The sequence below is a fragment of the Condylura cristata genome, unplaced genomic scaffold (assembly GCF_000260355.1).
Source record: "Condylura cristata isolate star-nosed mole 26May11 unplaced genomic scaffold, ConCri1.0 scaffold00001, whole genome shotgun sequence".
Classification (NCBI taxonomy): domain Eukaryota; kingdom Metazoa; phylum Chordata; class Mammalia; order Eulipotyphla; family Talpidae; genus Condylura; species Condylura cristata.
In genome coordinates, this window is record NW_004567102.1 from 36,410,513 (window position 1) to 36,428,372 (window position 17,860).

At 41.5% G+C, this 17,860-nt stretch overlaps 1 protein-coding gene and 1 pseudogene across 1 annotated transcript in view; both read left to right on the forward strand.

Moving 5' to 3' along the window:
* Positions 1–11,432, forward strand: part of LOC101624071 — a 12,799-nt pseudogene extending 1,367 nt beyond the window's left edge.
* Positions 11,433–11,473: 41 nt separating this feature from the next.
* The window catches only part of HTR1E (5-hydroxytryptamine (serotonin) receptor 1E, G protein-coupled), a 51,030-nt gene continuing 44,643 nt past the window's right edge, over positions 11,474–17,860 (forward strand). Inside the window, exon 1 of the mRNA XM_004673671.2 lies at positions 11,474–11,531. The gene's annotated coding sequence lies outside the window, so the exon portion shown is untranslated. The remainder of the gene's footprint in view (positions 11,532–17,860) is intronic.

Consider the following 17,860-nt stretch of genomic DNA (forward strand, 5'->3'; position numbering starts at 1 on the left):
TAAATAAATAAATAAATAAATAAATAAATAAATAAATAAATAAATAAATAAACGGCTACAGGCCTCCATTGTGACTCACGGGATTAAAGGGCAGTACTATGAAGTTGTCCACCGCCACTGTAGCTTGAGTTCGATCCCTGGCCATGGAGGTAACCACATGGCGCGGCAGACCTCTCCTGACCCACCTGCTGTTCCCCTCAGCAGTGTATTTAGTTGATCTGCCTGTTCTGCTCCCCACTCTGTCTCTGGTAAATCTTCTCACACCCTCCACCTCTGGCCTATACCCAAGTTCTTGTATGCATAGATAAATAAACCTTTAAAATAAATATATGAAGGACAGCTCACCAAGCTCTGAAGCACTGTGATGGAGCTACCATTCCCACATGTAATTCCTTCCACTTTCTCCCACTTTCCTTCCACACTTTTAAGAGATACAATCATTTTGCTGTGAGTGAGTTTTCTTTATTATTGTGTCTAAGATGGGTACAATGCAAGTGATTTTTAAATTAAAATACAATTGGAAGAGTTCATTTTAATATATGTCAATATTTGCCATTATTGCTATGATGTGATCCTGAAAAAAAAATGATTAAACAAGCTCAAGAAGTACACTTTAATCTCAAAAACAAGATCATAATTAGGTGTTCGATGTCTATCCAGGAAGTACCAGTACATCAGTGATATACAGATCAGCTATTTATAATTAAGAGGTAGTATATGTAAAAATTACCTTTACATCCTCCAAAGAGTACAGGGTCTCTCTGTTCTGCCTTTTCTCCCCTAATGTTTACTAATGAAATCCCAACACTTTGCCTTGAAACTGTTGGCCACTTGAATGTCTAGTATTTTTTTAAAGATCTATTTATTTATGCATACAGAACTGTGGTACAGGCCAGAGATGCAGGGATGGTGAGAAGACTCACCAGAGACAGAGTAGGGAGCAGAACAGGCTGACTGATGAAGTACACTGCTGAGGGGAGCAGCGGGCAGGTCAGGAGTGGTCTGCTGCGCCATGTGGGTCATCTCTGGGGCCGGGGATCAAACTCATGCTGAAGTGGCTTTAGCTTCTCAGTGCTGTGCTTTAACCTGCTGTTCCACCAGGGAGGACCCAAATCAATAAATCTTTAAAAAATATTTGAAATAGGGCCTCCCTGGTGGCGCAGCGTGTTAAAGCAAGCACTGAGAATCTAAAGCCGCTTCCGCATGAGTTCGATTCCCGCCTGCCCTGGAGGTGACCACATGGTGTGGCAGACCTCTCCTGACCCACCCCTCAGCAGTGTGTTTCGTCGATCTGCCTGTTCTGCTCCCCACTCTGTCTCTGGTGAAGCCTCTCACCGCCCCTGAGCCTCTGGCCTGTACCCCAGTTCTGTATGCACAAATAAATAAATCTTTAAAAAAAAAAAATATTTGAAATATTGGAGACTCCACATTTTAAAAACCAGAGAAATAATTACTAGAGAATTTCCAAGGACTAAGGAGTGAAGGTGTTAGTACTGACAGTGCCCTCCAAGCAACTGGCAGTGTGTATGTGCAAGTTTACATCATACTTAAAAAATTTGTATTTTTGAGTAACACATAATAGATTCATGGATACAAAACATCGTGTGCTAATTCCAGTTTATTTTTAATTCATGTTCCCTTCTTTCCTATTCTTTGATTCAATAGATATTTTTCTCAAGCAATTAGCAGTGGCCAGACACCATTCGACATGCTGAGGCTATCATAGTCATCAAAACCAAATTCTTGCTCCATGGAGCTCAATCTAGATAAAGGCAACAGAAAGTACAGCAGCTAAATATAGACGTAGCTGAGTATAGGGAATTCTTTGGGTGAAAAAACATGGGAGTTAAACATAGTAATTTCATAGTAAATTGGAATGATTGACATGGTTAATAGTTTCCTACTTTCTATCAACTTATTATTTCCCAAACTTAGGATTCCTGCTATCCTCAAAGTCATTTGCAAGTTTAAAGAATAAAACCAATAGTCAACAATATATATGTAAGGTGTTGCCGAAAAGAGCCCACACAAGCACTCTTCAAGAAGAGAGGTTTACTGGGGCTGTTGCTGGCCATGATTCCAAGGGAGGAGGAGCCTCACCACAGGAGTGCGGGGAGAGAATTTATACCCAAGGGCCTTGGAGGAGGAAGGGTCAGAGCTCAGAACAGCCCCGGTGGAATGCATTGACTGGAACTGGAAGGCAAGGCCCAAGCCACCCCAATCTGCACAACCAGGAGTCCTGTTGCCACCACATCCGCCTTCTTCTAGGCACCACCAGCAGACCCCAAGGTCAGGGGCACCTGAGGCCTAACAGTGTACTTCTAAGTTAATTAATTCTTAGCAATTTTCTGCATTTGCTCCATTTGAGATGGGTTGATGACAGATCTGCATGATTTAGCTTTGTACTAATCTATCTGAAAGTAAGCGATAAGCATCAGACTTGCTTCTACTTCAGCATGCACCTGTTAGTTACAAGAAAATTCCTTTATCTAACCATAGTAAATAATTTCACCTAAGAAAATTAATGAGATGTGTACACTGCTACTGTGTGTAACTGCTTCTGAGAAATTTTAATGAAGAAAGCAAGGAATGTATATATAACAATTAATTTGTGCTGGTATCTCCAACATGCCCAGGAATCTTCTTAACTTCCTCATTCCATATTTGTTAACCCCTTTCTCCCACAATGAAAATCCTTATTTCTTCACGTAATTTTTACAACAGCTCATTGCTTCTGTCTTACTAAAATAACTAAATAGTTTGAGAGTTATAAAGCCCATATCATTACAACAGCAAACCTAGTAAGAATTCAAAAGTAGTGTTCTTTTTTTTTTTTTTTTTCAGGACCGGAAAGGTGGATTTTTGGAAATACACTGACAACAGAAGCAGAGGGCAAAACAGGAGAGGTCTGCTGCTCAAAAGTAATTCATTTTGTTCTGGAATATATTCTTTTAAGTGCATGTGGTGAAAGGACAAATTTCAAAATCTATTTAAATTCGTACCTTTTTCTATGATGTCAACTTTATCCACAGCAAAGGTAGTTTGTGTTTGTGTTCATTTTGTGTTTGTTTGATTTATGTTACATCCTTTTTATTTTATTTTGAAACATTGTGTATTACAAAGGTTAAAACTCTTTTAAAGTCTATTCAGAGGAGTCTAGTTCCCAACTATTCTTTGCATTCCTTCTATCCAATACTTGAACAAAATATCTGAAACCTCAGATGCCATTTCACACTATGAGACAAACTGAAAAGCTGAAATCTAATTACAAAGGATGGTGTAGCAGATGAAGAGTAGATTGAATTCTGGCCCCAAATTGCCGGCCTCCAGACTTCTACATGAAAGAAGAGTAAATGGCTATACTGCTTGCACTATTGCCATTGTATCTTTCATGTAATAGGTCAAATAAAATCCTAGTGAGACAGAAACTGATAACTAGAGAGCTACTAAGAATTTATACCAAAATATGTCAAGGCTTATTAGAGGTAAACCAGCTAGGAAGTTAGTGGTGGTTGTTAGTTGAATGCTTGTTTCTGTACTTTGGGAGAATGTGTTAAGGGAAGTGGCTGAAATATTCACAACAAACCATATATTGGATCTTATCACTTTTAGTAAAATCTACCAGGGAGAAATAAATTCAGGCCAGAGTTATTAAGTCTGCACCCTGCAATCAAAGGAAAAACTGCCTTAACACAGGAAGTATTCTCTGCTGATGGCTGCAACCTAAGTTGAATGAACCCTCTGAGCTACAAGGGCATCCACTATGTCTGTGTTTTCATCCAAAGCAGTAAGGAGAAGTGTGTGTAAAACTGCAGTTTCAACTGACTTTAAGATGTAAGGTGAATCTGCTAGCAATGACAAGATTGAAGGGAATGGAATGCCTCATCCTTGAAGTTGTGAAAGCATATTGGAGAGAGCGCCAGAGCCAAACCTAAAAGATGAAACTCCTCAGGCTTTATAATGATGTATCTACAGGAGACTCAAAGAGTACCACCCAATGGCTACAACACTGCTGCAGTAGTCCAGGACCGTGACTGTGAAACTGTTCCTGACTCCTTGACTTCTGTCATACAAAAGAAAACCAGCTGTTCCTATTTCTTAAGTGTCTATTTTAAAGAAGTTCTGTCAGAAATGCAGCAAGAGAAGAAAACTGTTATTGACGTTCTTCTTTCTAAACTGGGGAGGAGTCAGAAGTTCTACCTGCTCCTGGCTAGATATTTGGCAAGCTCCCTAAATTAGAACATTCTTCCATCAGGACCCAATGACCAATACAATGTTACCTCCGTGATTTTTGAACCGAAAGATTTAAATGCTTATCTTTGCTATTTTTCAAGGGGAAAGGATATCTGCAGGAAAAGACACTATGCCAAGGTTAAAGTCTTCTTTGTCTTTTTTCAAATAGATCCCTTAAGTGAAAGAGATCAGCACAGGCTAATTGTAGAGATGTCTCTTAAAGATTTCATGAAGGGGTGGGGGAGGTAAAGCTTGAAGGATGGATACTAAAATTAACTACCACTTATTGATCAGTCCAGCAAAATAAAATGTTGGAGGCCTGGGAGCCTGTTCATGGACAGTAGACTGGCTAGTCACAGCCTAAGGCACACGTGAGGGGAAGTGTTTGGAAAGGGCATTGTATAGGATTTTGTCCTGTGATTGACATGCTCGTAGAAAACAATGAACAATGTTCAAAAACACTATTTTGGTGCAAGTTCTATACAACACCAACAACTAAACCATTGGGTCAGCTAGGATCCACAGTATGGAGCATAGGTTTAACCTAAGAGAGAGACTAAGTAAAGTGGAGTAAATTGGTCACCAGGTTTGAAGTCCCTTTAGTGTTCACCAGCACAGACAGTGATGATGGGGTCCAAAGAGGGACAATTCTGCTTCCTTGAGAAAACTCCCCCATTGAGAAAACTCCTGTGTTTCAACAGAACCAGCCTAATCAATCTGAGGACTTAGGTAACAAATGATATAATATCCTTGCCAATTAATAACTTTTCAAATCTCGCCTTTTCTCCCTTCATGATTAATTGATAGTAGGTCAGCATTGGAATGTCAACATCAGGAGTCAAACTTGTGATTGGTCCATTTGATTTAAATCTGCTCAAATGCTTGGCTGAGCAACCATGTATGCGTATGTTGGAAATAAAATAGATGCTCTTCTCTGCTTACTAAGCAACATTAACTTTTTGTATCAGTTTATGTAATACATTTTCTACAAGCTTACACTGAAGTATGATATAAAACATTACCATCATTTGATCTCATGTATGTCCATCAACTTCTGTTAGCTGGGCATTTCTCTGGATATTAGACACTGTGATCCTGAAATTTGGTGTAGTTTCAGTGAACATTTTGCTCACATTAGTGCAGTCATTTCAGTCTTTGAAGTATCAGATCTACATTATAAGTTTGATCGAACAGGCCCTCCCTGGTGGCACAGCGGGTTAAAGCACAGCACTGAGAAGCGAAAGCCAGTTCAGCATGAGTTTGATCCCCGCCCCAGAGGTAACCCACATGGCGCGCAGACCTCTCCTGACCCACCCGCTGCTCCCCTCAGCAGTGTACTTCGTCGATCTGCCTGTTCTGCTCCTCACTCTGTCTCTGGTGAATCCTCTCACCACCCCTGCACTTCTGGCTTGTACCCCAGTTCTGTATGCACAAATAAATAAATCTTAAAAAAAAAAAAGTTTGCTCAAACAATCCTTGTAGGCAGGTCACTGAGATAGAACATTGGGCCTTGATTTAAAAGTGATTAGAAACAAATGGATTCAAGTGCAATGGAGTATTAAAAGAACTGTTACAAAAACAATATGTTATCATTCTCTCTCCAAGCAACAGAACAAATTACCCTAATATGAATGCAGGAGTATTACTATTTGCTTGAATTTATCTTTCCTTTTCTCTCTCTCCTTTGCATTTTCTCTGTTTACCTTTCATCTCACTCCTATTTGATACAGTATATGACTTTAAGTTTTGTTTTGTCAAAGGCAAAGATAGATGTTGTTGGTACTTTCTTGCCTCTGCAGGGACAGAAAGACAGACAACTAAGGCAGAAAGATGTCTAGTTGTATTTAGACATTTTTCCAAAACTAACCTAGCCCCAATTCTTCCATATAGAAATACTGCTCTTTCCATAATCACGTTGCGCTTCAATTCACATACTGACTTACATATATGCCTTCACTTACCTGACTTTGAATTCCTCAAGAGTATGTCCACATTTTCAGGTTGGAGTTATTAAGAAGTATTTATTGCAACATGTGTCAATTATTTCTATTCATCACTGAGCGCTGCTGCTCATGATTACTTTCATTGAAGAAGCTTGTTGGTCTTAATCCACTCTCCATATCACTAGAGCTTGAGGTTCTGTCCATGTTAGGCTTATTTCATCCACAGAATCGGCTCTACTTATTTTCTCCTGGGAATAAATATTAACATGTGCCAATATGGAAAAAGAGCCAGCTTGTGGCCAGAGAATGGAGCTTTATCTTAGTGCAAAGGAAATTAAATTGTTCTTGATGCATGGTCTAATCTATTAAGTCAATCAACCCTAGATTTTTTATTTTGTTCCCCATATCCTGAGATTGGTGAACTCAATTAGCCAATCAAACCAGCAAATATTCTACAGAGAAAGTGTCTTCATTCAGAAGCATTGCTTAAGATTATTGTCAATTGAATAATTTGTTCACAATCTTTTCTCACTCCCAGGCCCATCTCTACAGAGCTCCAGTGGAGGAATTACAACTTTTTCCAGTCAACATCAGGCTCATTCAAAAAAACTGCTTTAGCAAAGGGAATGTGAGCAAAAGCACTTTACCCTATAATTAAGCATAAACTTCAAGAACTACTGTGATGCTCCCCAGTGATGCTTCCTCTGCCAGGAGAATGGCCTTTCCCCATCTTCGGGGCCCATTATGAATATGTGGGGTGGACCTGCAGCCAAGTCACACACAATGTACACTGTGGGCAAGCTATAAGCCTCTGCTGGAATAAGCTGCTGAGATTTGGGGGTTGTTCTTTGTTACCATAACTTACTGGACATGCAGAAAGCTGCCTATAGAAGGCTCATACTCTGTCTCTGACCACAACATAGAACACAATTTGAAGAATGCTGTCAGAAGGCTATTGGCATTGTTGCCTAGGATAACATATGGAAAGTACCTACAGTGGTACAAACCCAATAGACATGAGCTGCCTTCCCACTGCAACTCCTTTCCTTCACATACATTCTCACTTCCATGGCAAACGTAGGAAATGACAGACAAATATCTACTAAAATCTTGCCTTTTCTGTGTCCTCGTGATATGAACAAGTCTTATGCAACCTTCAGTCTGGCTCTCAGCAGATACACATGCCACGTGCATGCTTACTTCCTCAGATACTGAAGATCCAGCACCCAAGTGAACTGGTAACAATGGTGATGGAGATTATCTTAGAGGTGGAGGAATGCTTTTGTTCATCATTTTCCCCACCACCAACTGTCCCTCCCATATACACTGAATACAGCCACCTTCCCCTCTAGCTGTCACTACCTGATTCTCCACGCTAGATTAGATGACCCTCCTTCATGTTCCCACAGCCTTCCTTCTCCCTTTGCCAAACTATCCCTTCCTTCCAAATAGATATTTTAGTAAATGAATCAGCCTTTTCATTAGCCTCTAGGGTCTGTGAGAGGAGAAATTATATCTTTATTTTATTCCTACTAGCTGGATCATGTCTGGAACAGAGTAGGTGTTTATCAACATTTTTTTAGTGAATGGGTTAGATAAGTTAATTCCTTCATAATGACTTTGAATTCTTACTGCAGGCTGATGGATTTGATATGCCATATGCCCAGGGCACCACTCATCCTTATAGATATTTTTTAAACTGATGAGAAACTCTCCATTATGAAATAAATGTGATTTACATATCCTTACCATCTTAAAGCATTCATATAGCCCCATGGAAATTCAAATGGGCAATTCACAAATTGAATTATCAGCTCCTAATTAAGCAGATGTTGGCTTTCATTAAAACTGGGAAAATATGTCCCAGAAGTTAATTAATAGCTTGAGAATAACCATGAACCTAATGAATTTGAAATCTGCCAAAGCAAAAGTATTCTGAGATATGTTCAAGAAAGTTTCTAAGTGTATAACATATGTTTTCATACTTTCTCACACAATAACAACCAAAGAATAAGTAAGATAAGTTATAAAAGAGTCACAGAGTGAATTCAAATTCCTATCATCTTTCCAAAAGAGGAATTCATAGTTAACAGAGCAGGACCATCTTCTTACTTACTCCTGGAATAACTTGAGAAACTTTGACTCTATGAGTCAAAAGGTAGAGAGTGATGCTTGTTCTATTTCTTTGTACTTGATACTCTATGATCAAGTATATTTCAAAATGATGACCTGGAAATACCACCTTTCTTTGATAAGAAAATCCCCTCTAATTGTTAAACTTTAATCCACTTGAGTCTTTTCTATTAGTTTAATAGCATTAATGGAAACAAATTACAACCCAAGGCTCTAGTTTACCTATCTTTCCATTGACAATAAAATTCCCCTTCATACCTGTGGACCAAAAAAAGAAAGAAAGAAAATTCTACATTTTGTGCTCCTGGAAATGTGTCCTTTGCCCTGACAGAGAAACCTTAGAGAATGAACTTAGCAAGACAATGTCTTTATCTGCTGTCAATAAACCAGGGGTAAGAAGCATAGAAAACACCTAGAAAGTCCACAGTCTGAGATGGTGCTGATTGTACCCTCACTTCTATAAGGGTATTTTCTAGTATAAAAGGCTCCAATGGCTTTTGACCCTTGTCTTATCCCCTAAATAGCTATCTCTGACTATGTAAAATTAAGGGAACACTTTGAAGCTATAAAGAATGAATCTCTTCTTTCATTCATTAAAAGCATTAGAACTGGCCCTCCCTGGTGGCGCAGCGGGTTAAAGCACAGCACTGAGAAGCTAAAGCCACTTCCGCATTAGTTCAATCCCCACCTGCCCTGGAGGAGATCCATATGGTGATGCAGACCTCTCCTGACCCGCCCGCTGCTCCCCTCAGCAGTGTACTTCATCGATCTGCCTGTTCTGCTCCCCACTCTGTGTCTGGTGGGTTCTCTCACCCTCTGCATCTCTGGCCTGTACCCCAGTTCCATATGAATAAATAAATAAATCTTTAAAAAAAAAAAAGCATTAGAACCAAATTCCTTTAGTTACTGAAAAAAAGTTAGAAATTACCTGGATGTTTCCTATCTAAATAACAATTCATTATTTCTTTATACAGACCATTTTACCTATATAAACTGAGACCAAACCTCAGTCACTCAGATAAATCCATAAACTTCCCTGGGCCTGGGTCCTCAGTTTGGTTATATTAACTTCCTTTTAAAGTTTGGTTCATTTAACCACAGTTATTTTGGTCCATACACTCTTCACCCAGTGCCTGCTGGCCGTGAGAGGCACTCCAGAAGGCAAGAAGAAAGGCACACATGCTTGCTTTCTCAATTGAAGATTTTCATTTATCTTAGAATTGCCAACCTACAGGGAAAAAAAAAAAGCTTCTCAATTCAGCCTTAAGGCTACACAGGAGAAAGGCACAGGGAGGCAGGTATTTGGGAAGCTACATGGCTGGTCTACAGGCTTCCAAAGTCCTTCAATTCTAAGATTGTGTCAGGTTGCCTACAGATCATACTGCTTGCATCAAATATAACATTTTCTTTCATAGTTGCCCATCTCTTCATCCTAACTACTAGATTTGTTGTTCAAATAATGCTATTTTCCCACTGGAATAGCAGAAAATCTATGTCAAATTTAAAGGTTTTAGAGTTGTCCAGGTTCCTGACAAGGAGGAACTAAACAATCCTAAGGAAACTTCCCTTCACAATGCCCGGATTCTAAGAAGTCCCTCCCATGTTAACTTGGACACTCCTGGACTACCAGGAAGAACACAAAGCCTCTTAGAGAGCATTTCTTCCAGAAAAATGGGGGCCCCTCCCCTCACCAGCCTTCAACAAGTCTCTCAGTTCACCGCCTTCTCGTTTTTTTTTTTTTAAAGATTTGTTTATTTGTACATGCAGAACTGGGGTACAGGCCAGAGGCTCAGGGGAGGCGAGAGGCCTCACCAGGGACAGAGTGGGGAGCAGAACAGGCAGATCGATGAAGTACACTGCTGAGGGGAGCAGCGGGCGGGTCAGGAGAGGTCTGCCACGCCATGTGGTCACCTCCGGGGCAGGTGGGAATCAAACTCATGCGAAAGTGGCTTTAGCTTCTCAGTGCTGCGCTTCAACCCTCTGCGCCACCAGGGAGGGCCACCTTCTCGTTTTGTGTGTGTGTGTGTGTCCTTTTTACAGCTTCCTCTGCCTCTCTGCCCACTTCCTCTTTTTCCCAGCCTAATTTGCCTCCACCTTTTCCTTAAAGCATCCTATGGATAGGACCCTCCCTGGTGGCGCAGCGGGTTAGAGCACAGCACTAAGTAGCTAAAGCCACTTCAGCATGAGTTGGATCCCCCCCCCCCCGTGACCCACATGGATCAGCAGACCTCTCCTGACCCAACCGCTGCTCTCTTCAGCAGTGTACTTCATCAGTCGGCACGTTCTGCTCCCCACTCTGTCTCTGGTTAATTCTCTCACTACCCCTGCACCTCTCTCTGGCCTGTACCCCAGTTTTGTATGCATAAAAAAATAAATCTTAAAAAAAAAAATCCTATGGGCGGGGGCTACAATTTTCCCTTCCAGAAAAGCTGAGTAATTCACCTTCAGAGGGTTTGGCTGGAGGATTCACAAAGAAGCAATGTACAACTAACCCCTCCCTCCTCTCCCAAAGCAGGTGGATCTCAGACAGGGTAATGGGGTCTGCTTCTCTTTGCCTAATTGGCCCCTGCTGTGTCTGGGCCTCCACCAACCCAGAACTCAGGAGATGGAACACACCTCCGACCCTCTAGGCCAGTTTAATAGCGTGGACAGCGCTGCCCTCTAGCGTTCGCAACCGAGAGCCCTCCGGGAGCCGTCAGGTCCAGAACTTCGCTTTTACAGCCTAAGCTAGACCTGAAGCAATTCAGAGCTCCGATTCCCCAGTTCTTCATCACTACGCCTCAGGTTACACCTCGGTTCACCTTTTCATTCCACCCACCCTTTCACGTCCAGTGGCGTCCTGGTGCCTGCAACCTGCAGGTGGATCTCACACACTGGCCCTTGCTGCTCCTCCTCCTGCTCTCACCAGCTCTAGCTCTCGCCTCCCCTTCGTCAGAGCGCCCAGACTTAGCGAAGCTCGGCTCCTGCAGCCCGCCGCACCACGCGGCTACCCAGCGCGCGGCGCTCCTGGCTGGGTCCCGCCGCAGTCCAGGGGCGCCGGTCGGGGCGAAGGACGCTGGGGGAGACCGCGCCAGGGCGCTTCCGCGTATCCCAGAGCCGGTGTTTCGAGAATCGGAGCTTTAATAAAGCTCGGGAAGAAAAGAAGCGGGTTTGGAGAGAGACTTCTGGAGCCAGCAGGACTCCCCAGTTCGCCCAGTGCTACCGGCTGCACGCACCGTCAAGGTGAGGGGCGCACGCCTTGCGGGGTTGACCTAGGCTTTCCTGCACACCCCACCCCAGGGGAGGGAGGAAAGGTCTGGCTTACAGATTTCTGCCCACTCTGAGACAAAAAGGCAGCGAGGGCTTGGGGCACGGGTAGGGAGATCACAGGGTTTGTTGCCTGGTCACTGTGCCTGCCTCTTGGATCTCTTATTAGTACATATTGCATTTCTTCACCAAACAACACCCCTTCCCAGCCCCCAGGGATGTGAACCCGCGTATGATGTTTGTGTGTAACGGTGGTCTAAGAATCATATCTTGCTTTCAAAAAAAATTTTAAAAAGATTCGGGGGTTGGGGGGAGAGGCGGATAAAATGAATGTGGAAGGAGTGTGAGGAGGAAAAACTTGAGTGGAAATCACGCAGAGATGGTACCACTCTGGCAACTGCTGAAGGACGAGGTGATTTCAAAGCCAGCGCTGATTGAACAAGCTTTGATTAGAATGGACTGTACAGTTGCTCCTTTCCTCAGAAAATAATGAAAAGACCCAAGTGGGGAAGTGATGGGGCTGACTCTTGCTATTAAATTACAAAAGCCTGAAAGTGTGAGTTAAGACAGTAAGTTCCATCCTGAGCTAATTCCACCCAGTACAGCAAGGTGGGAAACTAGCTCCTTACAAGAGCATGGCAGGGAATTGAAGCTAAATGGATGTGGTTCCTGCTCCCACCCCTGCATAATACATGGCTTTGCATTGTTAAAATCCATACATGTTGTATGTTTCTGTGTTCAGTTTTAGACCTTGTATTCACCCCAAACCTGCTTGTCCTTGAGTTAGAAGGATGAGGCAGAAGGTGTTAGCACCCCATCGTGCTTCTTTCTAACCTTCCTCTCTGCCCTTCCTTGCCTCCTGCAACAATCTCTCAGCATCCAGGAGAGAAAAATATATGGTAAAATGGAATGGGGGAAGGGTGTTTTCCCTAAATAATCCAGGTTCTTTTGCCATTCTTACAGTTTACCCCTCTCCAACCAGCGTATGCTCCTCTTCTCAGCCTCACCACTGCCCCCAGAACATACATTTGCCATCGTTTACACATTTGATCTAATGTGCGTAACCTTAACCCAGGGTGGATTTGGGAACCACCACTTTCCCTGATTTCTCCCTGCACATGGGGCAGGGTGAAAGAGCTGGAGTCTGGCTCCCTTTGCAGCTGTTCCCATGGAAAGCATATTGGAAATACACATCTGAAATAGAAAAAGATTACGAGCAAGCTTTTATTCTTGTTTCCCTGCTGAATTAAATGAGATGACCCTGACTCCAAAGTATGAGTGAGCTAAGAGGTGTTGGAGGCCCTCTTAGCAAACACAGAAAATATATCTGTCTTACTTTTTTCATCCCTTCAGAATTTTAACCTCCAGACTACGAGTTATGAAAATAAATGCCTGCCTAAGTAGAGCTCAGCTCAAATTATGTACCATGTTTACAGCAAATTATATCCCTCCTTTCTAGAGTTGCTCAGCACCTCACAATAACCATTTTGGAGCATAAAGGTAGGAGAGTGTTTTTGCCCAGGCATTTTATCACTGGACAGCTATACAAAGAAACTCACCCAAATCCGAATCATTACTGTTGGTAGAACTTAACTATTATGGCATCATCACTTGATAAGAGCTGTAGAAGCCCAGGATTGCTATACACACACACCATGACTGTGGTCCCTAGAGTCTTATTATATGCACTACCAAATGTTCCTTAAGGTGGTTATTGTTCTTTCCATGAAGATTTCCAAAGATGAAGACTTCAAAAATTATTTTATATTAATAAGTATTCAAATTAGCAATTTGTATCTATCAACTGCCAATTTTTAAATCCCACAGAAATCAGCATCACAAACATAGTAAACTCAAGTTTTCATTCTTTTCTCCTGACTATGGTTACTTTACAGAGGACAGTCCCAGACCAAGTGCCCCTCCCCCATCTTCTGAGGCCCAAGGGAGGGGCATATGTTGAGATGGTGAGCCAGAGCCCTTTAACAAAGGTTACCTTAGTTAATCTTGCTGGTATCTATTCAAAACTTTTGCTCCCTGGTGAGCATCCAGTGGGCAAATACATTTGTATTCTATTGAGAAAAGTAACAAAGTCCTGGATTCTCAGAGATGATCTTTAGGAAGAAACACAATCCAGGACTCCTCTTTATGCCAGCAGACACTTCAAAATCTTTCCATTCCCTTCTGTGAGTACTGGGGTGGGGTGGGTGGAAGCACATCACAAGCAGCACCTTTCACCCACAAGATCCCAGTACCATGAATTGAAAGTGGATTCCTTTGTCAGATTATTTTCTCATGTTTGGTTTCTGATTCCCTACCTTCACCTCCACACACATGCCATTTATTCGTGTTTCTTTGGTTCTTCTTGGAATTTTATTGCTATACTACCCTTTAAAAAGAAAAGACCTGAGTTTAAAATTTTAATGGAAAACACTTCTAGCTCTGTAGGTTTACTTAGATTTGAAAAATATGCTTGAAGCTACTCAAGAGGTGACTTTTCAACCAAATAAGAATGTATTGTTTATATCATGTGTTATCAAGGCCACTTCATGACAGGTGAATCTAGGCAATTCATGCTTTGCTTTAAGCTCCTTTCTTTTCCATCTCCCACATTTTTATACCTTTAAAATTGTATGAACATTTCCTCAGTGAAACACAGAAGAAGGAGTATGTTATATTGCGGGGAGGGGTGGACAAAGAACAAGAAGTAAGAGAAATTGGTCATTGGCTCTTTAGAGGGACTAACTTTCTCTTGTTTTCCTTTCCTTGAGTCATTTTGTAGAACCAGTATTGTGGCCCCTGAAGATTAGGGTCCAGGGCAATCAATTTACCAAAGTAGATCTGGGAATGAAAAACTTTCAGTGTTCCATCTACTTTTTTCATAGCTGACGTCCCTTTTCACTTTTTCTAGATTAAGAAACTGAGAACCAGATTTTATAGTGATCATTAGATGGATTCTGGCAAACTCTTTGATGAATTTTATTCCTGACATAGTTTGATTCTAATCTTGTTTTTCAGTTTTAATCCTCCCTCTCGTTCTCCCTACCTCCCTGTCCCATCTTGCATACTGTGATCTACTTGGTTCTTGTCCTTATAGATCAATAGATCCAGTGCTTTTTATGTCACAGCTATATTCCTCTTAGACATGCCAAATGAAAACATACACATAGCCAGTGGACTCTTGCAATATGTTCATAGTCAGCACTCTCCTGTTGACCAGGTCTTGAAATGTGCAGTTGTACGATTAGGAAGACATGATAAGGAATAAGGAAGACATGATCCGTTAGAAAAAGCTGTAAAACCCAATCCTTCTACATCTGGTTCATTTTAAACTATAAGTTGTAAGAAGAAACTAGTAGCTTGAGATTTTAGTTATCAGTAGAGACCAGATGGAAGGTCTTTATGAAATCTGGCACAAGCAGGAAAACATTTTTTTAGCAAGAAGATGATATTTTGAGAAATAGTAGCAGCATCTTACAGTTCTCAAACTCTCAGGTCCTTAGAATGACCCATCTACGTAAAGTGTCCAAAGAAAGTAAAACTTGACCCCATGAAATGTCTTTTCTAGCTGCAGCAGCTCTTTATCCTTTGTCATGTACTGGGCATATGGTGATATTTCCAAGGGTTTGGCGAAGCATCTAACTTAAATATTAAAGTATGGGTTTTGCTGGGACAGCTTGCCCACCAAAGTAAAATTTGGGTCAAGATTTATAATCTTAGGTTTCAAAGATAAGCTAGGGTGTCTTGGGAATAAACTTCTCCAGATGGATAGTGAGATTGATAGGAAACACTGCCTCGAACGCTACTCAAATACCCTAATAATGTTCAGAGTCATCATTGGTTCATTCAGCAGCCTGGTGGGGTGAGAGAAGGTCAGTGTAATTGTAATGAGTGCCAGATATACTTCAGGAAATGTGCTAAGAACTGTACATATATTCTTTTACTTAATGCTCACAAAATCTCTACAGGCTAAGTATTATCAGCTCCACAATTCATTCATTCATTTAGAAACTGTATTTGTGATCCAACTACCTGCCCTGCTGTCCTTTTCAGGGAGTTGGACAAAATTCAGTGTGAGTGAAAGGAACACACAGAAGGAGAATAGCTAAAGAGATGATCTTGGAAATGCAGATCATGTAGGAGTTCCTGTGAATTTGGACATTATTTCATATTCCTGAGATCTAAACTTTAAATCTATTATAGGAATTCTAAATGTACTTATTATGAATAAGATGCATACAGGAAAGTGTACAAATGATAATTGGTAAACTAAACTTTTCTCAAAGCAAAGCTACAGATACTCATCTCCACCAAGAAATGGCATAACACCTAAATACATCTTCCCTTTTTTGCCCCAGCCAGTCATGTCACCCTACTCCCTGAAACATGACCACTGCCTGCCTGCCAACATCATAGACAGTGTCAAACCTTACTTACACATAATTCATACAAAATTGTGTCTTTTGTGATCTGGCTCAGTGGCATATTCATGGGATTCATTCATGTGGCTGGTTACACAGTAGCTTGTTCATTTTTCGTTGTTATATAGTATTGTATTGCACAAAGATACCACAATTTACCCGTCTATCAGTGAGGAGCACTTGAGTTGTTTCAATGTTTGTGCTATCATAAATAATACTTCAATATGGTAGTTTAAGCTGTTGACCAACATTATTCATTTGGTGTCACAGGAGCTCACTCTGGCTGCAGTATGGAGTAGAGGAATGGGTCTGGAGGAGACAGGTACCATAATGAGAACTGAAACTAAGGCAGTAGTGGTAGATGTGGAGAGAGAGTAATAGAGAGAGATGAATTAAGCCTTGTATAGGAGAGGGAGGAAATAACATGCAGAAATTAAATGAATGAAGGTATGAAGGAAAGTTGGGTTTCAAGGCAACTCCCAGGTTTCTAAACCTGCTGAATAATGTTTTCTTTCACCAAGATTGAAGATAGAAGAGAATGAGCATGAATATTTCTCAGGTCTTAGCAAGGTAACAGAATTTTCCAAGATGACACCAAACCTGTGTCTGCGCCAGACACTGTCTCACTTCTCCTGCCTCCCCAGGTGTCCTTGCTTCTTCGATAGCACCCTCGACTCCCAAACTGTGAAGCGTAGTCACCCAGACAGGACCACTTCATATTTCCCGAACTGTTCACCTATGAATCATTTACATCTTGAAGTTGTCTCTCTCTAGTAGCACAGTCACAAAAAGGAGATGATGATGACTCAGCTAAAACTCATTTTAGCTTTTAAACAAGATGGGATTCAGGGTGTGAATGGAAATGGAGGTAGAAGGTGGAGAACCTTGTCTTGTTCTGATTGGTCCAGGGAGACAGATCCAGTTAAGAAAATTTGCAGAGAGGTAGATTCATTACTTCATGAAATAAGTGCCCAAAGCTTTCTAAAAATGCAATTCGCCTGCCTATGAAGTGTGTATTCTGCATCCTGGGAAATGCAATGTCCTTGGGGGCATGTCACAGATTAGTTGTTGCAAAACAGATTCTGAGATGGAGTTTATTGTGCAGGATGTTTACGAGGAAGCACACTTGGGACCCACACTAGAAGGAGGGAAAAAAAAAATAGGAGAGGCAGAACAGGAGAAGTTGGGCAGCAAAGTGTGTTCATAAGATGTCTGAGCTAAAATTACAAGTGTTGTCTTAGCAAGTCCAAAGGGTTGGACTTTCCAAGCCCTGCCTTCTTCCTCAGACACTGAGTGGGGTGTCCCACAATTTTTGGAGGCAGCTCTCACCATCTGAGGACATAAATCTTATCTGCCAACACCCCTAGAAGGCCCTGGTGGTTGAAGGCTAACCTGACCCAATCTCACAGCAGGGCTACAGTCCTGTGAAATCAGGAGCTGTGTGTTGGGGGAGAGGAGTGGCTTTTTTTTTTTTTTTTTAGGGGGGTGTCTGTATCCATCTCAGGACACACTCTTTATAGTATGGGCTTCAACCACAGAAAATTAAAGTAAATAACTTCCCAGCCTCCTTCCAACTGTGAGATCTGCATTTACTGATTTCATTACTCCCAGGTTTCTAAGCCACTGAAGAGTTTATGAATTGTTGTGAATAATTGACCATTTTGCCTTTAATCTCTCTTCCCTTGCCATTTTAGCAAGTAAATATGTCACTTGAGCATACAAAGTGGATGGGAAGCAAGAATCCCTGTAAACATACATGCCCCCTGGTGCAGAACTTAAAAAAGTGGAGAGGATGTATTGCCAACTGTGTTCAGTAGGAACTTTTTAGAATATCATAAAGGCACCATGGAGGTGTGTGCCTGTCTGTTAGTGTGTGTGTTATGGTGA